The sequence below is a fragment of the Choloepus didactylus genome, chromosome 19 (assembly GCF_015220235.1).
Source record: "Choloepus didactylus isolate mChoDid1 chromosome 19, mChoDid1.pri, whole genome shotgun sequence".
In the NCBI taxonomy this organism is placed as follows: Eukaryota; Metazoa; Chordata; class Mammalia; order Pilosa; family Megalonychidae; genus Choloepus; species Choloepus didactylus.
The window spans coordinates 32,855,293-32,881,374 of record NC_051325.1 but is presented as its reverse complement, the minus strand read 5'-3'; the positions used below and the strand labels follow the sequence as shown (position 1 = coordinate 32,881,374).

The window sequence follows — 26,082 nt, the reverse complement described above, 5'->3', positions numbered from 1 at the left end:
CAAACTGTGCCCCCGACCCCTGCCAAACATGCTTATCTACATGCATGTGCACCATCCCCACACAGGCATGCACACACACACACTCTCACATACACACACTTCCCCTTGGATTTTATTGGAATTATATTGAATCTATGGTATACTTTGGAGAGGATTGGTTTCTTTCCAATGCTGAGTCTTCCCATCCTAGAACATGGAACATCATTCCTTTTATTCAGGTCTTTTCTTCTATGTTCTTTTTTTAAATACATTTTTTATTGTGAAATTTAACATATATACAGAACAGTGATAACATTCAAAGTACGATTTAACAAGTAGTTAGCAAATTTCAAAGACTGTTATGGGTTATAGTTCCACAATTTCAGTTATTTCCTTATTGTGATGTATAACATATATACACAAAGGTGATAACTTTCAAAATATGATTTAACAAATGGCCACATAGGCAATCTCAAAGAATGTTATGGGTTGCAGTTCCACAGTTTCAGTTATTTCCTTCTTGTGAAATATAAGATCTAAACAAAAAGGCGATAACTTTCAAAGTACAATTTAATGAGAAGCTAGTGAGCAAATTTCAAAGACTGTTATGGGTTACAGTTCCACCATTTCAGTTATTTTCTTCTAGCTATTCTAACACCCTAGCATCTAAATATATATATTATTTTTATCAGTAAAGTTTTATAGTTCCTGTATATAGGTCTCAACACATTTTGTATTCCTTGTTGCCATCGTCAATAGTGTCCTGTTTTTTCCCCAGGTACTCAGATCCACCAATTTTAATGTTTTGCCACATTTGATGAATCATTCTGTCTGTCCATCTATCTGTCCATCATCTGCTTGTCTATCAATTTATCTTTCTATTTTCTAAACATTTGAGAGTAGGTTGTATACATCATGTTTCTTGAACACATAATACTTCCATGTATATTTCCTAAGGATATTCACTTATGTAATCACCTTAAGTACATTTATCATGTTCAAGAATATTGTAATATAATATAATAATATAATATAATATAATATAACAATATATATATAAAGCCTATAGTTTATATTCTAGTTTTTTCATATGTCTCAGTAATGTCCTTTTGGGTCTTTTCTCCTCCGTTATTAGATCCCATCCAGTATTATGTATTGCATTTACTTTCGCTGTCTCTTTAGTTACTCTCTCTTTTTTTAAAATTGTGAAAACATATATACAACATAAACTTTTCCATTTCAACAACTCCCAAGCATACCATTCAGTGGGATTAATAATATTCCCAAGGTTGTGCTATCTTCACTGCTGTTATCAGAACTTTCCCATAACCCCATTCAGAAACTCTACATCTGTTTATTATTAACTACCCATTTCTCCTCTTCCCCATCCCTGGTAACTTATAGTAACTATGAATTTACATATTCTAGCTATTTCATATAAGTGGAATCATATATCTATCTCTTTGTGTCTGACTTATATCACTAAACATGATGTCTTCAAGGTTCACTCATGTAGTAGCATTTATCAGAACTCCTGTCCTTTTTATGGCGGAATAATATTCCATCAGATGGATATACCATATTTTATTTATCCATTCATCCATTCATAGACGCTTGGGTTGCTTCTACCTTTTGGCTATTGTGAATAATGCTGCTATGAACATTGGTATACAAACATGTATCTGAATCCTTGTTTTCCATTCTTTTGGATATAAACCTAGACGGTGATATGGTAGTTCTATGTCTAACTTTTTGAGGAACTGCCAAACTGTTTTTGACAGAGACTGCACCATTTTACATTATGACCAACAATATATAAAGGTTCCTATCTCTCTACATCCTTGTCAGCACTTGTTATTTTCTGTTTTTAAAATAATAGTTATCTTAGTGGGTGTAAGGTGGTATCTCATTGGTTTTATATTTGCATTTCCCCAGTGGCTAAAGATGTTGAGCATCCCTTCATGTGCATATTGGCTATTTTTATATTTTCTTTGGAGAAATGTCTATACAAATTATTTGCCCATTTTTAAATTGCGTTGTTAGTCTTTTTGTCACTGAGTTGTAGGCATTCTTTATTCTGGATATTAAATCCTTATCAGATATATGATTTTCAAGTATTTTCTCCCATTCTTGATAATGTCATTTGATGCAGAAAAGTTTTTAATTTTGATAAAGTCCGATTTATCTATTTTTCTTTAGTTACTCATGCTTTAAGTGTAGACTCTGAGAATTCATTGCTTAATACAAGGGCCTGCAGATATTTCCTTATGCTTTCTTCTAAGAGTTTTATAGTTTTAGCTTTTATATTTCTGTTGTTGATCAGTTGGTTATTGCTGTATATAGGAACACCATCTTTTGCTCTTGCTACTCATGATACGAGGTGAAGTGAGAATGTCTAAGATGGATGGCTAAGCTGATTTTAGTTGCCATGTTACAAGCAGAGTGCTAAATAAGATACTGTAAACAAGCACTAATCAGGGATCAGAATGACCTCGGGGTTGTTCACAGGGTGTGGAGTACATAACTTGTCAATAACATCTTTACTTGGTTTGGTTGCTATAAAACATTGGATACAGGTTTATCTTTTACTTCACGAACATTATTCCTGAACAATGCAGGTTGGCTTACACAGTCATTTAAAATCACATAAGGAAGGTGGTACTGAAGTATCTTTTTAGATAATCCATTTTTATCTCTCTTTTTTTTAATGTTCAATTTCCTTAGAATGCTTTTCTTAAAGCATGCATTACCAGTTTTACCTAGGGATTTGCAATCACTCAAACTATCTTTTGACCTTTGGTCTCTATTATCAAGATAATATCCTGTAATGCTTCTGTTCATTCATTTATTATTTTTAATATAATAGCTTTATTAAGATATAATTCACATTCCATACAATTCACCCACTTAAGCTGTACAATTCAGTAGTTTTAAGTATATTCACAATATTATGCAGCCATCACTATAATCAATTTTAGAACTTGTTCATCACCCCCAAAATAAACCCCACACCCATTAGAGGTCCCTCCTCATTTACTCCCCAAATTACCTCCACCAGCCCTAGGCAACCATTAATTTACTTTCTTTTTATATAATTTGTCTTTTTTGGACATTTCATGTAAATGCAATCATAGAATATGTGACCTTTTGTGACTGCTTTTGCTTAGGATAATGGTTTTAGGGTTTATCCATTTTGGAGCCTGTATCAGAATTTCATTTATTTTCATTGATGAATAATATTCCACTGTATGGATACAAAATATTTTGTTTATCCATTCATCAGTTGATAGAAGTTTGGGTTGTTTCCACTTTTTGTCTATTATGGATAATGCTGCTGTGAACATTCGTGTGCACATTTTTGTGTGAACATATACTTTTAGTTCTCTTGGGTATATACCTGGGTTTATATGTGTGGTAACTCTATGTTTACATTTTGAGGATATGCACAACTGTTTTCCAAAGCAGCTGCACAATTTTACATTTCCATCAGCAGTGTATGAGGGCTCTAGTTTCTCCACATCCTTCCTAATACTTATCATCTCCTTTTTGATTATAGCCATCCTAGTCATCCTAGTGAAGAGGTATCTAATTTGTGGTTTTGATTTGCATTTCCCTGATGTCTATACCTGTACTACTTCTTTTTTTTTTTTTTTTTTAAATCATCATTTTATTGAGATATATTCACATACCACGCAGTCATACAAAACAAATTGTACTTTCGATTGTTTACAGTACCATTACATAGTTGTACATTCATCACCTAAATCAATCCCTGACACCTTCATTAGCACACACACAAAAATAACAAGAATAATAATTAGAGTGAAAAAGAGCAATTGAAGTAAAAAAGAACACTAGGTACCTTTGTCTGTTTGTTTGCTTCCCCTACTTTTCTACACATCGATCCATAAACTAGACAAAGTGGAGTTTGGTCCTTATGGCATTCCCAATCCCACTGTCACCCCTCATAAGCTACATTTTTATACAACTGTCTTCGAGATTCATGGGTTCTGGGTTGTAGTTTAATAGTTTCAGGTATCCACCACCAGCTACCCCAATTCTTTAGAACCTAAAAAAGGTTGTCTAAAGTGTGCGTAAGAGTGCCCACCAGAGTGATCTCTCGGCTCGTTTTGGAATCTCTCTGCCACTGAAGCTTATTTCATTTCCTTTCACATCCCCCTTTTGGTCAAGAAGATGTTCTCCATCCCACGATGCCGGGTCTACATTCCTCCCCGGGAGTCATATTCCACGTTGCCAGGGAGATTCACTTCCCTGGGTGTCTGATCCCACGTAGGGGGGAGGGCAGTGATTTCACCTTTCAAGTTGGCTTAGCCAGAGAGAGAGGGCCACATCTGAGCAACAAAGAGGCATTCAGGAGGAGACTCTTAGGCACAAATACAGGGAGGCCTAGCCTCTCCTTTGCAGCAACCGTCTTCCCAAGGGTAAAACTTATGGTAGAGGGCTCAACCCATCAAACCACCAGTCCCCTATGTCTGTGGTCATGTTAGCAACCATGGAGGTGGGGTAGGCGAATACCCCTGCATTCTCCACAGGCTCCTCAAGGGGGCACTACATCGTTTTTTTTTTTGTTTTTTTTTTTTTTCCTTGTTTGTCTTTTTCTTTTTTTTTTTTTTTTAACTTTCCCTTCTTTTTTCAAATCAACTGTATGAAAAAAAAAAGTTAAAAAGAAAACAAAAAAAAACAAACATACAATAAAAGAACATTTCAGAGAGACCATAGCAAGGGAGTAAGAAAAAGACAACTAACCTAAGATAACTGCTTAACTTCCAACATGTTCCTACTTTACCCCAAGAAAGTTACATACTATAGCAACATTTCAGTGAACTTGTTCCTACTACATCCATCAGAAATTAACAGACCATAGTCATTTCTGGGCATCCCCAGAACGTTAAATAGCTTATCTGTTCTTCTTGGATTATTGTTCCCCCTTCCTTAATTGCTCTCTACTGCTAGTTCCCCTACATTCTACATTATAAACCATTTGTTTTACATTTTTCAAAGTTCACATTAGTGGTAGCATATAATATTTCTCTTTTTGTGCCTGGCTTATTTCGCTCAGCATTATGTCTTCAAGGTTCATCCATGTTGTCATATGTTTCACCAGATCGTTCCTTCTTACTGCCGCGTAGTATTCCATCGTGTGTATATACCACATTTTATTTATCCACTCATCTGTTGATGGACATTTGGGTTGTTTCCATCTCTTGGCAATTGTGAATAATGCTGCTATGAACATTGGCGTGCAGATATCTGTTCGTGTCACTGCTTTCCGATCTTCCGGGTATATCCCGAGAAGTGCAATCGCTGGATCGAATGGTAGCTCTATCTCTAGTTTTCTAAGGAACTGCCAGACTGACTTCCAGAGTGGCTGAACCATTATACAGTCCCACCAACAATGAATAAGAGTTCCAATTTCTCCACATCCCCTCCAGCATTTGTAGTTTCCTGTTTGTTTAATGGCAGCCATTCTAACCGGTGTTAGATGGTATCTCATTGTGGTCTTAATTTGCATCTCTCTAATAGCTAGTGAAGCTGAACATTTTTTCATGTGTTTCTTGGCCATTTGTATTTCCTCTTCAGAGAACTGTCTTTTCATATCTTTTGCCCATTTTATAATTGGGCTGACTGTACTATTGTCATTGAGTTGTAGGATTTCTTTGTATATGCAAGATATCAGTCTTTTGTCAGATACATGGTTTCCAAAAATTTTTTCCCATTGAGTTGGCTGCCTCTTTACCTTTTTTTTTTTTTTTTTTTTTTTTTTTAATTTATTTATTTATTTTTTTTTTTTAATCATCATTTTATTGAGATATATTCACATACCACGCAGTCATACAAAACAAATCGTACTTTCGATTGTTTACAGTACCATTACATAGTTGTACATTCATCACCTAAATCAATCCCTGACACCTTCATTAGCACACACACAAAAATAACAAGAATAATAATTAGAGTGAAAAAGAGCAATTGAAGTAAAAAAGAACACTAGGTACCTTTGTCTGTTTGTTTGCTTCCCCTACTTTTCTACACATCGATCCATAAACTAGACAAAGTGGAGTTTGGTCCTTATGGCATTCCCAATCCCACTGTCACCCCTCATAAGCTACATTTTTATACAACTGTCTTCGAGATTCATGGGTTCTGGGTTGTAGTTTAATAGTTTCAGGTATCCACCACCAGCTACCCCAATTCTTTAGAACCTAAAAAAGGTTGTCTAAAGTGTGCGTAAGAGTGCCCACCAGAGTGATCTCTCGGCTCGTTTTGGAATCTCTCTGCCACTGAAGCTTATTTCATTTCCTTTCACATCCCCCTTTTGGTCAAGAAGATGTTCTCCATCCCACGATGCCGGGTCTACATTCCTCCCCGGGAGTCATATTCCACGTTGCCAGGGAGATTCACTTCCCTGGGTGTCTGATCCCACGTAGGGGGGAGGGCAGTGATTTCACCTTTCAAGTTGGCTTAGCCAGAGAGAGAGGGCGACATCTGAGCAACAAAGAGGCATTCAGGAGGAGACTCTTAGGCACAAATACAGGGAGGCCTAGCCTCTCCTTTGCCGCAACCGTCTTCCCAAGGGTAAAACTTATGGTAGAGGGCTCAACCCATCAAACCACCAGTCCCCTATGTCTGTGGTCATGTTAGCAACCATGGAGGTGGGGTAGGCGAATACCCCTGCATTCTCCACAGGCTCCTCAAGGGGGCACTACATCGTTTTTTTTTTTTTTTTTTTTCCTTGTTTGTCTTTTTTTCTTTTTTTTTTTTTTTTTAACTTTCCCTTCTTTTTTCAAATCAACTGTATGAAAAAAAAAGTTAAAAAGAAAACAAACATACAATAAAAGAACATTTCAAAGAGACCATAGCAAGGGAGTAAGAAAAAGACAACTAACCTAAGATAACTGCTTAACTTCCAACATGTTCCTACTTTACCCCAAGAAAGTTACATACTATAGCAACATTTCAGTGAACTTGTTCCTACTACATCCATCAGAAATTAACAGACCATAGTCATTTCTGGGCATCCCCAGAACGTTAAATAGCTTATCTGTTCTTCTTGGATTATTGTTCCCCCTTCCTTAATTGCTCTCTACTGCTAGTTCCCCTACATTCTACATTATAAACCATTTGTTTTACATTTTTCAAAGTTCACATTAGTGGTAGCATATAATATTTCTCTTTTTGTGCCTGGCTTATTTCGCTCAGCATTATGTCTTCAAGGTTCATCCATGTTGTCATATGTTTCACCAGATCGTTCCTTCTTACTGCCGCGTAGTATTCCATCGTGTGTATATACCACATTTTATTTATCCACTCATCTGTTGATGGACATTTGGGTTGTTTCCATCTCTTGGCAATTGTGAATAATGCTGCTATGAACATTGGCGTGCAGATATCTGTTCGTGTCACTGCTTTCCGATCTTCCGGGTATATACCGAGAAGTGCAATCGCTGGATCGAATGGTAGCTCTATCTCTAGTTTTCTAAGGAACTGCCAGACTGACTTCCAGAGTGGCTGAACCATTATACAGTCCCACCAACAATGAATAAGAGTTCCAATTTCTCCACATCCCCTCCAGCATTTGTAGTTTCCTGTTTGTTTAATGGCAGCCATTCTAACCGGTGTTAGATGGTATCTCATTGTGGTCTTAATTTGCATCTCTCTAATAGCTAGTGAAGCTGAACATTTTTTCATGTGTTTCTTGGCCATTTGTATTTCCTCTTCAGAGAACTGTCTTTTCATATCTTTTGCCCATTTTATAATTGGGCTGTCTGTACTATTGTCATTGAGTTGTAGGATTTCTTTATATATGCAAGATATCAGTCTTTTGTCAGATACATGGTTTCCAAAAATTTTTTCCCATTGAGTTGGCTGCCTCTTTACCTTTTTGAGAAATTCCTTTGAGGTGCAGAAACTTCTAAGCTTGAGGAGTTCCCATTTATCTATTTTCTCTTTTGTTGCTTGTGCTTTGGGTGTAAGTCTAGGAAGTGGCCTCCTAATACAAGGTCTTGAAGATGTTTTCCTACATTATCTTCTAGGAGTTTAATGGTACTTTCTTTTATATTGAGATCTTTGGTCCATTTTGAGTTAATTTTTGTGTAGGGGGTGAGGTAGGGGTCCTCTTTCATTCTTTTGGATATGGATATCCAACTCTCCCAGCCCCATTTGTTGAAAAGACCATTATGGCTCAGTTCGGTGACTTTGGGGGCCTTATCAAAGATCAGTCGGCCATAGATCTGAGGGTCTATCTCTGAATTCTCAATTCGATTCCATTGATCTATATGTCTATCTTTGTGCCAGTACCATGCTGTTTTGACAACTGTGGCTTTATAATAAGCTTCAAAGTCAGGGAGTGTAAGTCCTCCCACTTCGTTTTTCTTTTTTAAAGTGTCTTTAGCAATTCGAGGCATCTTCCCTTTCCAAATAAATTTGATAACTAGCTTTTCCAAGTCTGCAAAGTAGGTTGTTGGAATTTTGATTGGGATTGCATTGAATCTGTAGATGAGTTTGGGTAGAATTGACATCTTAATGACATTTAGCCTTCCTATCCATGAACATGGAATATTTTTCCATCTTTTAAGGTCCCCTTCTATTTCTTTTAGTAGAGTTATGTAGTTTTCTTTGTATAGGTCTTTTACATCTTTGGTTAAGTTTATTCCTAGGTACTTGATTTTTTTAGTTGCTATTGAAAATGGTATCTTTTTCTTGAGTGTCTCTTCAGTTTGTTCATTTCTAGCATATAGAAACATTACTGACTTATGTGCATTAATCTTGTATCCCGCTACTTTGCTAAATTTGTTTATTAGCTCTAGTAGGTGTATCGTTGATTTCTCAGGGTTTTCTAGATATAAGATCATATCATCTGCAAACAATGACAGTTTTACTTCTTCTTTTCCAATTTGGATGCCTTTTATTTCTTTGTCTTGCCGGATTGCCCTGGCTAGCACTTCCAGCACAATGTTGAATAACAGTGGTGACAGCGGGCATCCTTGTCTTGTTCCTGATCTTAGAGGGAAGGCTTTCAGTCTCTCACCATTGAGTACTATGCTGGCTGTGGGTTTTTCATATATGCTCTTTATCATGTTGAGGAAGTTTCCTTCAATTCCTACCTTTTGAAGTGTTTTATCAAAAACGGATGTTGGATTTTGTCAAATGCTTTTTCAGCATCTATTGAGATGATCAATTGATTTTTCCCTTTCGAGTTTTTAATGTGTTGTAATACATTGATTGTTTTTCTTATGTTGAACCATCCTTGCATGCCTGGAATGAACCCCACTTGGTCATGGTGTATGATTTTTTTAATGTGTCTTTGGATTCGATTTGCAAGTATTTTGTTGAGGATTTTTGCATCTATATTCATTAGGGAGATTGGCCGGTAGTTTTCCTTTTTTGTAGCATCTTTGCCTGGTTTTGGTATTAGATTGATGTTAGCTTCATAAAATGAATTAGGTAGTGTTCCATTTTTTTCAATGTTTTGAAAGAGTTTGAGTAAGATTGGTGTCAGTTCTTTCTGGAAAGTTTGGTAGAATTCCCCTGTGAAGCCATCTGGCCCTGGGCATTTATTTGTGGGAAGATTTTTGATGACTGATTGGATCTCTTTGCTTGTGATGGGTTGGTTGAGGTCTTCTATTTCTTCTCTGGTCAGTCTAGGTTGTTCATATGTTTCCAGGAAATTGTCCATTTCTTCTACATTATCCAGTTTGTTGCCATACAGTTGTTCATAATATCCTCTTATAATTTTTTTAATTTCTTCAGGATCTGCAGTTATGTCACCTTTTTCATTCATTATTTTGTTTATATGGGTCTTCTCTCTTTTTGATTTTGTCAGTCTAGCTAGGGGCTTGTCAATCTTGTTGATCTTCTCAAAGAACCAACTTTTGGTGATATTTATCCTTTCTATTGTTTTTTTGTTCTCTATGTCATTTATTTCTGCTTTAATCCTTGTTATTTCTTTTCTTGTACTTGGTTTAGGATTGGTTTGCTGTTCATTTTCTAGCTTCTTCAGTTGATCCATTAGTTCTTTGATTTTGGCTCTTTCTTCCTTTTTAATATATGCGTTTAGTGCTATAAATTTCCCCCTTAGCACTGCTTTTGCTGCATCCCATAGGTTTTGGTATGTTGTGTTCTCATTTTCATTCGTCTCTATATATTTAGCAATTTCTCTTGCTATTTCTTCTTTAACCCACTGATTGTTTAGGAGTGTGTTGTTTAACCTCCAGGTATTTGTGAATTTTCTAAGTCTCTGATGGTTATTGACTTCTAATTGTATTCCATTGTGGTCAGAGAATGTGCTTTGAATAATTTCAATCTTTTTAAATTTATTGAGGCTTGTTTTATGTCCCAGCATATGATCTATTCTGGAGAAAGTTCCGTGAGCACTAGAAAAGTATGTGTATCCTGTTGATTTGGGATGTAATGTCCTGTAGATGTCTGTTAAATCTAATTCATTTATCAGATTGTTTAGGTTTTCAATTTCCTTATTGGTCTTCTGTCTGGTTGATCTATCTATAGGAGAGAGTGTTGTGTTGAAGTCTCCCACAATTATTGTGGAAACATCAATTGCTTCCTTTAGTTTTGCCAATGTTTCTCTCATGTATTTTGTGGCACCTTGATTGGGTGCATAGACATTTACGATTGTTATTTCTTCTTGCTGAATTGCCCCTTTTATTAGTATGTAGTGGCCTTCTTTGTCTCTCAAAACATCCCTGCATTTGAAGTCTATTTTATCTGAGATTAATATTGCTACACCTGCTTTCTTTTGGCTGTAGCTTGCATGAAATATTTTTTTCCATCCTTTCACTTTCAGTTTCTTTGTGTCCCTGTGTCTAAGATGAGTCTCTTCTATGCAACATATTGATGGTTCATTTTTTTTGATCCATTCTGCGAATCTATATCTTTTAATTGGGGAGTTTAATCCATTTACATTCAACGTTAAAACCGTGAAGGCATTTCTTGAGTCGGCCATCTTATCCTTTGGATTATGTTTGCCATATTTTCCCTCTCTCTATTAATATCCTTTATTGTACCCATACCGAATCTCTTTAGTACTGAACCTTTCTCCAAGTCTCTCTGTCCTGTCTTTGTTTCTCTGTCTGTAGGGCTCCCTTTAGTATCTCCAGTAGGGCAGGTCTCTTGTTAGCAAATTCTCTCAGCATTTCTTTGTCTGTGAAAAATTTAAGCTCTCCCTCAAATTTGAAGGAGAGCTTTGCTGGATAAAGTATTCTTGGCTGGAAATTCCTCTCACTCAGAATTTTAAATATATCGTGCCACTGCCTTCTCGCCTCCATGGTGGCTGCTGAGTAGTCACTACTTAGTCTTATGCTGTTTCCTTTGTATGTGGTGAATTGCTTTTCTCTTGCTGCTTTCAGAACTTGCTCCTTCTCTTCTATGTTTGACAGTGTGATCAGTATATGTCTCGGAGTGGGTTTTTTTTGGATTTATTCTATTTGGAGTTCGCTGAGCATTTATGATTTGTGTATTTATGTTGTTTAGAAGATTTGGGAAGTTTTCCCCAACAATTTCTTTGAATACTCTTCCTAGACCTTTACCCTTTTCTTCCCCTTCTGGGACACCAATGAGTCTTATATTCGGACGTTTCATATTATCTATCATATCCCTGAGGTCCATTTCGAGTTTTTCAATTTTTTTCCCCATTCTTTCTTTTATGTTTTCATTTTCCATTCTGTCATCTTCCAGGTCACTGATTCGTTGTTCAACTTCCTCTAGTCTTGTACTATGAGTGTCCAGAATCTTTTAATTTGGTCAACAGTTTCTTTAATTTCCATAAGATCATCCATTTTTTTATTTAGTCTTGCAATGTCTTCTTTATGCTCTTCTAGGGTCTTCTTGATTTCCTTCATATCCCGTACTAGGGTCTCATTGTTCATCTTTAGTTCTTTGAGTAGCTGCTCTAGGTGTGTCTCTTCTGGTCTTTTGATTTGGGTGCTTGGGCTTGGGTTATCCATATCGTCTGGTTTTTTCATATGCTTTATAATTTTCTGTTGTTTTTGGCCTCGTGGCATTTGCTGACCTTGATAGGGTTCTTTTAGGGTTTGTAGACCAGTTGAAGTCCTTATCTCTAATTTATCAGATCTACAGCTTCGTGGAGTACACTTTCTCTAACTAACCAGCAGGTGGCGTCCACGAGCCACCTGTTCTCCACAAGCCAGATCTCCCCTGCTTAGCCTTTTTGGTGAGTGGGGGAGTGAGTCTTGTGGGGCCCAATTGGTGTCCCAAGCTTGCGTGTGTAGTTGGTGTTGCCTGCCCTGTATGTGGGGCGTGTTTCTGGGCAGTCGGGGAGGGGGGGTGGCCCTAACAATCAAATCTCCCTGATGATCCTAGAGTTTTAAAGCTACTGCAATAGTCTAATCCTTCTGTTCAGTCCTGCCACAGTTTGTCTCTGCCACTGACCCACAAGTCTTTGGTATTGGCGTATGGCTCCTGAGACTTGCAAGTGGGCCCCTCTTCCAGGCTGTGCACCCCGGGTCCTCTGTTGAGGGATGACTGTGCTATGTCGCAGGTGAGTGCCGTCCCCCCCAGGGCAGTTCTGGGCTGCTGGGCTGTGTTGGGAGGCTCCCAGTCTGCTCAAATGATGGCTGAATGGGGCTCTGTTAATTCACACTGCTCCCCCTTCCCAGCTCTGGGACATTCAGCTGAGGTTGCAGGGAAGGCTAATGTCCACGCCCAGTTTTGTGGTGTGTGCCTGTTATTTGAAGCACTTCCGTCACACTGGGTTGTCTGGGGCAGCTCTGGGCTATGGGGCTGGCGATGGGCAGGAGTGTTTCCTGTCCACCAGGATGGTGGCTGTGAGCGGACACCCCCCTTTTCTTGGGAAGTTGTGTTGTTTAGTGAATTTTCTCAGCCACTGGATTATTGCCTTTTGTCTCAGAGCTCTCTTAGTTCTGCTCTTGACTTGACGTGCCCAAATTTCAATTCTTTGAAGCTTTCTGTATTGAGCTTCTTAGAGTAATTGTTTTAGAAAAAGCAAAAAGGATTTAAAAAAAAAAAAAAAAAAAAAAAACGGCCCTCCTCAGAGATCTAATGGGTTATTGAAATGCTAATAGACAAAGCAACCAGGGCCATTAAGGAAAAGTGCCCAGGGCAGAGAGATCAGCCTTGCTTCGGGATTTGCATATGCCCTTCCCCTTTCTGTGTTCACCAGAACTCCAAAAATCCTCTGCTTTTATTTTGGAGTTTTTTCGTGTTGTTTTTTTTTTCTATGCCTGTCTCCTCTCTGCTGGGCTGGCTGCTCTCAGAGTCTCTGGTGTCTGGCCTCAGTCTATCTATGGTTGGAGTTTGAATCAGTAGAATGAGTTTCCGGTAAGAGCAGCCACTGCAATTCTCCCTTCTCCTTCCTGGAGCTGACAGCCCCTCCTCCCCCGGGACTGAGCCTGGCAGGGAGGGGCGCGGGTCCCCTGGCCGCAAAAACTTACAGATTTCGCTGATCTCAGCAGTTCCACGTTTTCATGAGTGTTGTATGAAGTATGCCCAAAGACAGATTGCTCTGTGGTGTCCAGTCCACTCAGTTCCTGGCTTTTTACCTACTTTCCTGGAGGAGTAACTAAAACATACAGCTCACCAGTCTACCATCTTGCCCCGCCTCTGTACTACTTCTTGAATCTAACATTTAAGTGCCCTCTTTTGCCTCTCCTTGGAGCTACCTGCGCTGGAATTGTGATAGGGGTCTCATACTTAATTTTTCTCTGCAGATTTCAGAAGTCCACACAACTAGGCAATTTGACATATGATTGTTGTTATTCTGGCAGAAGGGGGTAGGACCCAAACAGAACCTCAGGATGAATGAAGCGTCATATCCAAAAAAGATAATTGGTTATTTAGATATCTTAACTAACAATATACCCCCTTTAGAGTTATTTAAAAACTCAGCACTAAAACAAGAAATGAGCTATTTTTCTGGAAGCCCTCATTAACCATTAATTCCTAGTATCATAAGAAGAAAATTTTTTGTGTCCTATCTGACATGAAAATTCTGCTTGTAGACTGTAAAATTTTCCATGTACATGTACTAGTTGACTAAAATGGAAGTGTTAAAAGTAGATGGGTGAGGAGGAATTATGGAGAGTATACCTAGGATCAAAGTTGCTAAACCAAGGATACAGTGGCCTATAGGACTCAGATGTCTTAGAGAACAATCTCTAAGAGGAAAAGAAAAGGGAAAATGAGTGGCAAGTTAATAAAAGATAAGAAGGAAATGGGAGAAAAAGTCACAACTACTGTTGGTGGGGAACCTCTAAGACTTAAGCTTGGAGATTAAGGAGAATTAGAGGGTCAGAAAGCCTTAGCTGTGGTGAGAAACAATAATAATAATAATAATAATAGTAATGGCTGCCTTTATTCAATGCTTGTTATGTGAAAGGCACAGACTAAGTGTGTCATGTGAATTATTATATTTACTTCTCATAGCCCTCCTATTTTACAGGCCAGGAAATTGAAGCTCAGAGAGACTGGGTAACCTATTCAAAGTGCATCAGTGGCATTTGAAGCCAAGTCTTTCTGGCTTGAGAGTCCCGCTCTTAACCATCCAGGAAACCATCATTGTTTCCTCAGGGTAGTGAAAGGTAGAGGGAATATTCTAGTTTGGGTAGAAATAGAATTTAGGTAGAACTAAGATTTCCTGGTTATTTCTTAGTGAACTCTCAAGAGAAGGGCCTAGACAAGGCTAGATTCAGATAACTGAATCAAATAATTAAGACTAAGGATTGTCTATTGTATTTTTTGCTGTGTAACTCAACTTCTTACTTCACACAGGTGCTAAAATGCAAATGCATAAAAAGTACTGATAGATCTATGTTTCTAGATATATGAGGTACACTGTACAAAGATATAAGTGGTAAAAAGGATAAAAATGGTGGAGGGACAGAGGGGCATAGGAAAAGTATATGAATATGCCATCAAAGTTGGTATCAAACCAAATATGATTATTATATATTTAGGATGTTAAAATTTAACCCTATATTAACCACAAAGAAACTAAATGAAGAATATATCCAGATAGAAATGAAAAGGCACTCAATACGATGCAACACACGAAAAAGCTAATAAATACAAAAATAGGCATTAACAGAAATGAGGTACAAAAATGGCATAAGACTTACAAGGCTAAATAGCAAAATGGCAGAAGAAAGTCCTGTATTATCAATAGTGGCTTTAAATATAAATGGATTAAACTGTCCAGTCAAAAGGCAGAGATTGGCGGAATGGATAAAAAGGTATGACCCAACTATATGCTGTCTGCAAGAAACTCATCTTAAATTCAAAGATACAAGTAGGTTGAGGGTGAAAGGATGGAAAAAATATACACTATGCAAGTAGTAACCAAAAGAGAGCTGGGTTGGCTATATTAATATTGGATAAAATAGACTTTAATTCAAAAAGTTACAAGGGATGTGATGGTTAGGTTCATGTGTCAACTTGGCCAGGTGATGGTGCCCAGTTGTCTGGTCAAGAAAGCACTGGCCTAACCATTACTGCAAGGACATTTCATAGCTGTTTAATAAACCAGAAGGCTGGTTTATTAAATCATCAGTCAGTTGGTTGCATCTGTGGCTGATTACATCTACAATCAATTAAGGGAGTGTCTTCTTTTGCAATGAGAGAATACAATCAGTTGGATTTAACCCAGTCAGTTGAAGAATTTTAAGGGAGAAGAGAGAACTTTCACTTCTCCTTCAGCCAGCCAGCCTCTCCTGAGGAGTTCATTGAAGACCTTCATTAGAGTTGCCAGTTTACAGCCTGCCTTATGGAATTTAGACTGGTGCATCCTGCCCTACAGAATTTGGACTTATGCATCACCACAGTTGCATGAGACATTTTTATAAAATCTCATATTTACAGATATCTCCTGTTGGTTCTGTTTCCCTAGAGAACCCTGACTAATACAAGGGACAAAGACGGTCATTATATACTGAAAGGGGACAATTCAACCAGAAGATGTAACAATTATAAATATAAATGCACCTAACAGCAGAGCCCCAAAATAGATGAAGCAAATGCAGATATGAAGAGAGAAATTGATGGTTCTACATTAATAGTGGAAGACTTTAACATACCACTCTCAATAATGGATAGAACATCTAGTCGAAGATCAATAAGTAAGTACAGGACTTGAATGATACACTGAATCAAATAGACATATATAGAACACTGCACCCAACAAAAACAATACACATTCTTCTCGAGTGCACAAGGATTATTCGCTAGGATAGATTATATTTTGGGTCACAAAATAAGTCTCAATAAATTAAAAAATACTGAAATCATACAATGTATATTTTCCAACTACAACAGAAGGAAGCTAGAAATCAATAACAGGGAGAAGTGGAAAATTCACAAATATGTGGAAATTAAACAACATACTCTTAAACAGTCAGTGAGTTAAAGAAGAAATCAGAAGTGAAATTAGGAAATCTCTTGAGGCAGAAGAAATGAAATGAAAATACAACATACTAAAACTTATGGGATGCAGTGAAGGCAGTGCTGAGAGGGAAATTTATAACTCTAAATGCTTAAAAAAGAAGAAAGACTTCAAAACAGAGATGTAACCTCAAAACTGGAAGAATTAGAAAAAGAAGAGCAAACTAAACCCAAAGCAAGCAGAAGGAAGGAAATAGAGATTAGAGATAAATGAAATAGAAAACAAAGCAAAAGAAAAAACAATAGAGAGAATTAAAAAAAAGTTTGTTCTTTGAAAAGATCAATAAAGTTGACAAACCTTTAGCTAGACTGACAGAAAAAAAAGAGGATAAAATAACAAAAATCAGAAACGAAAAAAAGGGACATTACTGTGGACCCTGCTGAAATAAAAAGGACTATAAGAGGATACTATGAACAGCTATATGCCAATAAATTAGACAACCTAGATGAAATGGACAAATTCTTAAAAGCAAACTACCTACATTGATTCAAGAAGAAATAGGAGATCTCAACAAACCAATTACTAGTAAAGACATTGAATCAGTAATAAAAAACCTCTTAACAAAGAAAAGCCCAAGACCAGATGGCTTCACAGGGGAATTCTACCAAACATTCCAAGAAGACTTAACTCCAATTCTTGTGCAAACTCTTACAATAAATTGAAGAGGGGTGATGAGATGGTTTGAAGAAAAGATCATATTCTTAAAGCTAATCCATTCCTGTGGGTGTGGACCCATTGTATGTAGGATCTTTTGGTGAGTAGGATTTTAACTTGAGATGTGACCCACCTCATTCAGGGTGGATCTTAATCCTCTTGCTGGAGTCCTTTTATAAGAAGATAAAAGAGAAAAGCTCAGAAAGAAAGTCACAGATGGGGCAGCAGAAGCTGAAAGCAATGAAACCCAGGAGAGAAGGACTATTAGACGTCTCCATGTGCCTTGCTATCTGACAAAGGAATCCCAGATTGCCAGCAGCCTGTATTCAAGGGTTATCTAAAAAAGACTACAGTTTACAAAGACTTAGATGGTCTTTATAATTGTATATAGGAAAATCAATTACCTACTTTTACATACATGTTTGAAATTGTGCGTGAGTAGCACTCTTGCTATGCACTTTGTATCCCAATAAGCTCGCATATCTGTAGCTGAGTAGAGTTATTACTTTCAAGATTGGTGATGTTGTATTTTCCTGGAAGGAGTGACGAGTATTCTGGAAAAAGTAAAAAGAAAAGACTATGTAGCCAATGTTAAAGCTCTAGCAAGGAACTCAGTCTCTTAGATGATGAGGCATCGACAGTGAAGGGCTTGCTAGGTTTTGTCTTTTACCCCAGCTCATGATGATGTCTTACAAGGAAGGTACAGAAGCAACAAAAACTATGACTTATAACACAGAAAGGCCATCAAAACCCCACATTTCTTAAAGAAGCATTGGGACTTTGGCAGTTTTCAGAGCAGATCCAGCCCAAGGAACCATTGCTAGTCTGAACAGCTCCTCCCAGAGACACACCTTTATGACTGAGAATCTCTGGAACCAAGGCCTGGCTGGGAGAGTGGGCAGATTCCTGAACTGGACAGCTGGGGGATAATAAAGATCAAAAGTCCGTATGCGTCACTCTTTACTTTGAGGCCACTTTAGATTCTTGAATCACCCTGCACTTCCTTCTACAGGCTTGGTGACTTTCAGCCTTTGTTTCGTCTGTTGCGATTTGTCTCGGGAGAATCCCAAGCCATTCTAATATAGAACAAATCACAGAGTCACAGACTGTCAGAATTACTAGGCATTCCAGGTCATCCAGTCATCACCAAGCATTTTGTTAAAGCTCTCATAGATGAGTAGCTTGGTTTTAGGCACGCTACAGAGCTAGTAAGGACGTAGTCACGAGACAGGTGTAGCTTTAGGGTCACACCTCATTTGTTCCACACCTTTTTACTAAGAACCTCCAGGCTTTTTAAAAAATTAACTTTTAGAGTTATCTCTTCCTTCTGAACTGTGGCAGAGAGAGATTGAGGATGGTGAGGAGTACAGAAAGGTCATGTTGATTTAGATTTTGAGTGTATCTTCCAGGTTGCCCCCACATGAGGGAAGATGTTTCAGGGGTCCCCAAGACCCACCTCCAGTTTCAATGATATTTTAGAAGGACTCACAAAATTCAGAATATACTTGTACTCATGGCTAAGATTTATTACAGCAAAAGGGTATAAAGCAAAGTCCGCAAAGCAAAAAGGCACATGGGGGTAAAGTTTTGAGGAAACATGCCCAAAGTTCCAAGCATCCTCTCCCAGAAGAGTTGCTGAATTCCTCCAGCAATGCATTGTGACAATATGTGTGGAGCACTGTCTACTGGGGAAGCCCATGACAGACTTGCACCCAGGGTTTTTACTGAGGGCTGCTTATGCCAGCACCCTCTGCCTACCACATACCAGAATTTGAAGGAAATTCCTAGAAGGAAAGCATGTGTTCATCATAAACCATTTTGTTTCCACAAACATTCTAGGCAGAGTGAGCCACTCTTATCATTTAGGGAAATTTTCATATCAATGTAGGGAACTGTTTATCAGAGTTCCAGATGCCAGCCAAGGGCTGACCTTGAAAGGAGGCCTTTCTAATGATAGCAATCTCAGCTTGCTATGTGAACTTTTCTGAACAGCAGAGTAAAACGTTTCATTATTTATTCTGTTACAACTTATTAGGTTGCCGGCAGTAAGGTAAATGTGATGGTTTATCATCATCACTGTAAGTCCTGGACTCATATTTCTAATAGGTCATTCATCACTACCTGAATGCCCTAAAATACCTCAAACCCAGTATGTCCAAAACTGAATTCATTCTCTCTCCCCATGTTCTAGCTCCTTCTTTTGTGTACACTTCACTAGTGAATAGCCCCTCCATCTCTCTTATCAATGACGTTATTCTTAACTTCCACCTTGTTATAACTTCCATAACTAATCAGTTGCCAGGTCCTGTAGATTCCACTGCTTAATTATCTCACAAAGTTCTTCTTTATTCCTTAGTTCAACTTTTGTCATTTCACTCTAGGATGGTAACTTTTTAATAGGTCTTTCTCTATAATCACTCACTTTTATTCCAGTCCTCTTCCATAAAGTCCTGCCACCAGAGTTCTTTTCATTTTTTCTTTTAAAAAAAATAATATTTTTAACTTCTTATTTTGAAACAACTTGAGACTCACTAAACTATTTTCTTTATTAGAAAAAGCAATATGTATACTTTGTCAAAATTCAAATAGTACCAAAGGGTATGCAATGAAAAACAAGTTCTCTCTTTCCATATTCTCTGTCTCTTCCCCAGAGGTACTCATTGTTGATTGTTTGTCATCTACCTTCCAAAATTTTTCTCTGCCTGTACAAGCATGTGTATGTAGATATATTCTTAAAGCACACACACTCTCTATACCTCATACAAAGTGGAAGTATACTGTACACACTGGTTCACACCTTGCTTTTTTTCACTTAATTTGTTACCTTAAAGATCTGTTCCTGCTGATCTTTCTCATATTTTAAGGAAGGTACCATAGCATTCTATTATATAAATATGATTCTAATTTAGTCAGTTCCCTCTTGATGGCTATTTAAGTTATCTCTAGGATCTTGCTATTCTAAAGAGTTATTTTTGAAAAACATGGATTTGATCATGTCCTTCCCTAGCTCAGACATCTTAAATGATTTCTCATTGTTTGCAGCCATTCCTGCAGCTGGGAACCAGGGGTGCAAGCAGGTTGCCAGGGGTGATACCTGAGGCCACAGGAGGAACAACGGCTTATCTTCTTGGCACTCCTTTTACAAAAATGGTCATTGAGCTGGTAAGTTATTAAAAACTCTATTATAGTGTAGAATATGGAATTATCATGAATTTTTCTGATGACAGCAGGATACTTCCAAGAAATTCATGGAGGATTCTTCCAGCTATACTCCTAGATTCTCCTAAAAGCTCATGTTTTCCTTTCTTGCCTAGAGGACCCTAGTGGAAAGTTTGAGGAGCTGAGTCTACAGGATACAGTCAGAACTTCCTAGCATAGGTTTGAGACTCCTCACAATGTTTTACTTTGGTCCCATACTATCTTTTGGTCCCATCCTTACCTGATGTTGCTCCCCATGTGCTGTTTCATGCACATAGAACTACTTGCTGTTCCCTGATTCCCTTTGCCTAGAAGGCTTCTACTCTAGTCTTCTATCCATAAAGTCCTGCCACCAGAGTTCTTTTCATTTTTTCTTTTAAAAATAATATTTTTAACTTCTTATTTTGAAACAACTTAAGACTTGCCAAACTATTTCCTTTATTAGAAAAAGCAATATGCTCATCCCTGACAGGCAGTACAGCCTAGAGCTGAAAACCACGGACTCTGGAGCCAGGCTACCTGGGTTTGAATCCTTCTGTGCCATGTTTCTAGCTGTGTGATCTTGAGCAAGTTACTGAGCATCTCTGAGCCTCAGTGACCTTGTTTGTAAAAAACAGGTACTACAGGTACCTGGTAAGCTTATCATGAGATTTAAGTGGGTCAATCCAGGTAATGTACTTAGAGCACTGTCTGGCACATAGTAAGTACTATATAAAGGTATTGTTAATACTATATCATTTTTATTATTTGAGGTTCCGTTTCTATAATTCTCCCTGGTACCTTCTTCTGCCTTCCCATAACACCTGCTTATAGTACTTAGCACATTATTTTGCAGTGACTTTCTTTGTCCCTTTAGGCAGTTCTCTTCCGTAGAGAGGAGACCTTGTCTTATTTATCTTTATATCCCCAGAATTTAATAGTAGATATCAGTTGATGTTGAGCAAATGTTAACTGAATGAGGTAATAATTATGATAATAATGGTCTGAATTCTTACATCTGTTCTTATTTCCGTGTCTTGTCCATTGGTTTGGGCAATAACTGGTGATTTTTGTCCTAGAGGGGCTTTTAACAGCCTCAGCAGGGTTTGTAAGTGAAAACATTACTGCAGAAATAATTTACATTAAACTGTGTTTCTCCAAAAACAGTAGGTAGTCTCCAAAAACAAGTTCCATGGATAAATAAATTTGAGAAATTCTGGGTTATGCAAAATTAAACAGAAGTCTTTAACATAGGACTTACTAAAAAACCTTTACTGACATTTTTGGGGGAGATGGGCGGAGTGTAGGGTACCGTTAACAAATTTTTTAAACTTTTTTGACCAGAAGACCTTTTTCTCACAGAACATTTATCAACATCTAGTGGAACTAGTTCTATGGAATGTAACTGATGAGAAAGGACACTAACTTGGCCTTATTCACTCTGTAGCTGACTAGCCTGGGGCATGGGAGTGCCGCAACTGTGGCGCCATGTGATTGCCAGAGTCCCAGGCCTGTAGAGCCTCTCTAATTCCCTTCTAAAACACTTGTCGAGGAATGGATGTGGCCATTAACATGCTCAGGGATGACATAATGAGTTTCTGTCATGTATACTGACCAAGAAAACAAGATTCTTGCCCTCAAGGAACTAACTAGGGACTCAGAACACATAGCAGCACACAAAGCCTGGTGTGTTTGTTATAGAGAATGTGGGGCCCTCTGCTGGCTGCAGGGAGCTGGGAGTCAGAACATTCTCAAGGAGAAAGGGACTTTAGTCTGGTACAGAACTCTCAAGGTCTAAGTGGAGAGATAGCAGTCCAAGCAGTGATAATTATTATTATTATTATTATTTAGATCAAACAGTTAATGACAGACTGGGAGCAGTATTTTCCATTACTTTTCACTACCTCTGAAGCTCAGGTCTCTGAATCAGAAAATGTATATGCACAGAAAAGTGAAACTAGGGAAGAATTTATTTCATGTAGCTGCCTGAGGTTCCTGGATTTGTTCAGAGCATCATGGTTTGGATATTTTTTCTGTTCCCATTTTCCAATCAATGGCCCCAGACATGTTTCTCTCTCAATCTCTCTCTCTCTCTTGCTCTTGCTCTCTTTCTTTTTGTTTTTTTTTTTTTAAATCTATCTTCTTATAGCTTCTGTCTTTGACCAGTCTTGACAAAGATGTTTGTGTCTTGAAACATGCTGCTGTTTCAAAGCATAGCACATCTTTAGAAGCCAGAGGGCCAGATTCACTTACCTGTGGTTTACCAGCCAAGTAATTGCTGCTGGGAGGAAAGTGACATGGTGAGAAAGTGCCTTCAGAATGAGAGTTTGCAGTCCTGTGGTTCCTGGTGTTCCATGTAAACACTAAGCAAACAGGAATGTAATAAATGTGCAGCAGATTAGAATGAAATAGGCCACCCACTCTTGCTCCAGGCTCCTCTCAAGCCACCCAGCCTGCTCATCCGGAGCATAAGGCACACTGGTGCTGAGTGCCAAGGAACTAACATCAACTCCCCAAGAACAGTGCTGCCCACCTCGCTCTCCAGCTTGACACCCCTCAACAATTCCTCTCTGCTTTCTGAATACTCTGAACCCTGCTGATGTTCTATCATGGATTCCAGCCTGCCTTAGTCAACTTATCTTCTGACCTCTCTATGCTCACCCCTACTCTGCTAAGACCATGCACCATGCTTTCCCCATCTTGGAGTGTGTGCTACACCTTTCTTGGTCTTCTGCCTTTGCTTGTGGAAATCCTATGACTTTTCCAAGACTCGTGAATCATTCAGGCTTGGGTTCAGCTGCATGTAAGAGAAGTTCCTCTATATTGGCTGAACCAATAGGGATTAATTTGTCTCATGGAACAAGAAGTTCAGAGGCAGGCAGTCCAGGGCAGATATGGCTGCTCAGGTACTCCATCATACTTCCTACTCCATCATACTTTCTATTCCACCTTCCTTCGTGGAGTAAGAAAAGCTTTATACAAGGAAGAAATAAGAATTGGAAGAAGCAGCCCTAGAAGAAACTTGCATATATCTCATTGACCAGAAAGAAGTTATCTAGCCACCCCAAGCTGCAAGGGAGTCTAGGAAAGTTTTTAGCTTTCCAGCCCTACTAAAAGCCAACTAGAAGGGAGTTGGAAAGAGTGTCAGATGATCTAATATGTTTTAAATGCTACCTCCTCCCTGAAGCCTTTTCCAAACATTTTAAAACTTTCTTTGCTTTAGTCTAACATGAGTCTAACATGTAAACCCTTTTCAGACACTTATACTTTGCCTTGTGTTATCTACTTGTATTCTCTTTTCTTTAGGATTTTAAGTTTCTCAAGGGTGATTATTGCATCTTTCACATGCTTATTTCCCTTGCAGATTCTTTTAGATTGACCCATGATTTTTGCTTCTTTTTTGTGTGTCCTTCCTCCTCTTCTTCCTTTCCTAAAATGCACATAGTATATACATCCCATAAGCATGTGTTAATTTAAACTGAGTTGAACTAAATAGGGAATGATGGCATGATTATTGGAATGGGCACTGGGTTTAGAATTGAATTCTGAGTTTATTGTGTGACTTTGTGTGAATCACATGACCTTGGATCTCAATTTCGTCATCTGTAAAATTAAGGGATTAGATTAGATTGTCTCAGAACTTTCTTCCAGCTTTAAGAACCCAGGGACTTTTATGAATGGAATTGATTAGCCATTCTAGGAGGTAGGTACTCTAAGGAGATGGAGCCCATTCAAGCTCATTGAGAATGGAGGAGGTGGAGTGTGTCTCACCTGTCTTGGCAGTTTATGAGCACAGGCCAAGTCCAGAGGGACAGAAGGTAAGTGGCACTGAGGAGACTGGCCCAGAACAGCATGGATCAGGGGGCTGAGAGTAAGAGGCCTGTGCCATTATAAGTAGGGAAGAGCAATCTTAGAAGGTCATGTTTCAGGAAGAGGAGACCTCAGATCACCAATCTTGAAGCCCTCTGAACCTTACTTCCTAATAACAAGAGGTGGGATCTCACTATACTTCAAGCAATGTATGTAAAGCGGAATGGGATTGCCAGTGTGTCTCATATTCCTACATGGAACAGGGAAGCAAGACTTACGGGTTGACTGTACTCTGCCTGTGAACGGGGATTTAGATTCCAATCTATAAAAGATAGGCATTGGCATATATCACTGGAGTTTTTGTTGTTTGTTAAGTATAAAAATGTTCAAAAATTTGTTGTGGTGATAAATGCACAATTATGTGATGAAACTGGGAGCCAACACTGGTTTTTAAATCTTTAGCACTAGGACAAAAATAGTTTAAGAGCTTGAATGGTTTCCTCAAGCAGTAAGCCTGATCTTGGTGAGAAAGACTTGATGATTCATGGAGCTCCTGAAGCATCTGTATCTCTGAATACTCCTGTAGCCACAGTATGAACATCACTAGACTAGGGCACCTCTAAGTGCCCTCCCTGCTGTCTGACCCCAGGCCTTTTGGGGCTATTGTTACATTTTCCCCCAAGTTTTCCAAGTATTGGCATTTTTTTAGAATGAAATTGAATTAATAAGGTATCATCAGGACCTGTGATCTCAGACTGACATGTTTCATTCACCTCTGTACATTGCTTGTTTCAGATCATTCCTTATTCTCTTAATTGAAGTTTTATTTGCTCTTCCCCACCCCAATACAGGCTTTGTTCTTCTTTTGTGGCCTTATACACACACTCATTCACGAGACGCTATGACAAATACAGCCACTTCTATCCCTTGTCTCCCAGTTTTGTGAGTCACAGGTGGTCAGTGAAGCTGCTGCTGAAAAGAAATCTCACACCTGGACTCTACTCAATGCCTTGCCTCAGAGGTGGAAGTTTGCTGACTTAAATACTTTGTTTTTGTGGTCTCCTGGGGGAAAGACCTTTCTTTGTTGGTTTCACGAGTGACCTGCCAGGCCAGTTTCACAGGGGTTCACCAGGTAGTAAAATGGCCATAACCTGTGGTTCTTCCTCCTACTCTTTCAACTTAGTAATAACAACAACAGCAGGAACGACAACTATGATTACGACGACACTCCATATTTAGAGAGTGGCTCGTTTGTAGCAGGAATTGAGCTAGATGCACCACATATATTACCTTTAATCTTTATAACTTTAAAAGGGAGATATTATGGCCCCCATTTTGCAGATGAAGAAAGCTCATGGAAATTAAGTCCCTGTCCGAAGTGGCCCAGCTAGGACAAAGTAGAGCCTGGATTCAAACCTAAGTCTGTCCAATTCCAGCACTCATTTTTTTCTAACTCTCCATAAAGAGACAGTATGCCTTTTGGGGGTGTTGAGTGTCTGTTTGATAAATAAAAGGAAGAAAGCAGAGAAAAAGCAATTGATAACTTTGAAACTATTAAAACTTTACTTGGAAATTAGGTGAGACCAATTTTAAAGTCAAATCTTATTTCTAAGGAGAAAACACAGGTTGACATAGGTACAAATGCATCCATGTGACCTTGTATAAGTCTTTGTAACTGTCTGAGCCTCAGGTTCCTTATCTATAACACGGAAGAAGCAAGGCCTGTGTAAAGCTGCTGTAAGCAATGGATCATCAGCTCCCCTGGAAAACCCAGTCATTTTCTCAGAGATTTTCTCAAATGAATATTAAGTCAAGGACAGATAATTATAATAGCTAATTTAGAGCTACAAAGTGCTTTGCAGTTTACGAAGTTCATTTCTATCCATTAGCTCATTTAATCCTCCAGACAGCCCCATGAGGCAGGTGTTGTCATAACTGGAACCTTTAGCTAACAACAGATCAATGAATGTTGATTGAACACCCACTGTTTTGCCCGATTATTCTTGGATCTG

General features: G+C 38.4%; 1 protein-coding gene across 3 annotated transcripts in view; it reads left to right on the top strand.

The window, feature by feature from the left end:
• TGM3 (transglutaminase 3) overlaps nucleotides 1-26,082 on the top strand; it is a 121,409-nt gene that overhangs the window by 16,484 nt on the left and 78,843 nt on the right. For all 3 annotated transcript variants that reach the window (XM_037811502.1, XM_037811501.1, XM_037811500.1), the window contains one exon: nucleotides 20,126-20,245. The gene's annotated coding sequence lies outside the window, so the exon portion shown is untranslated. The remainder of the gene's footprint in view (nucleotides 1-20,125; nucleotides 20,246-26,082) is intronic.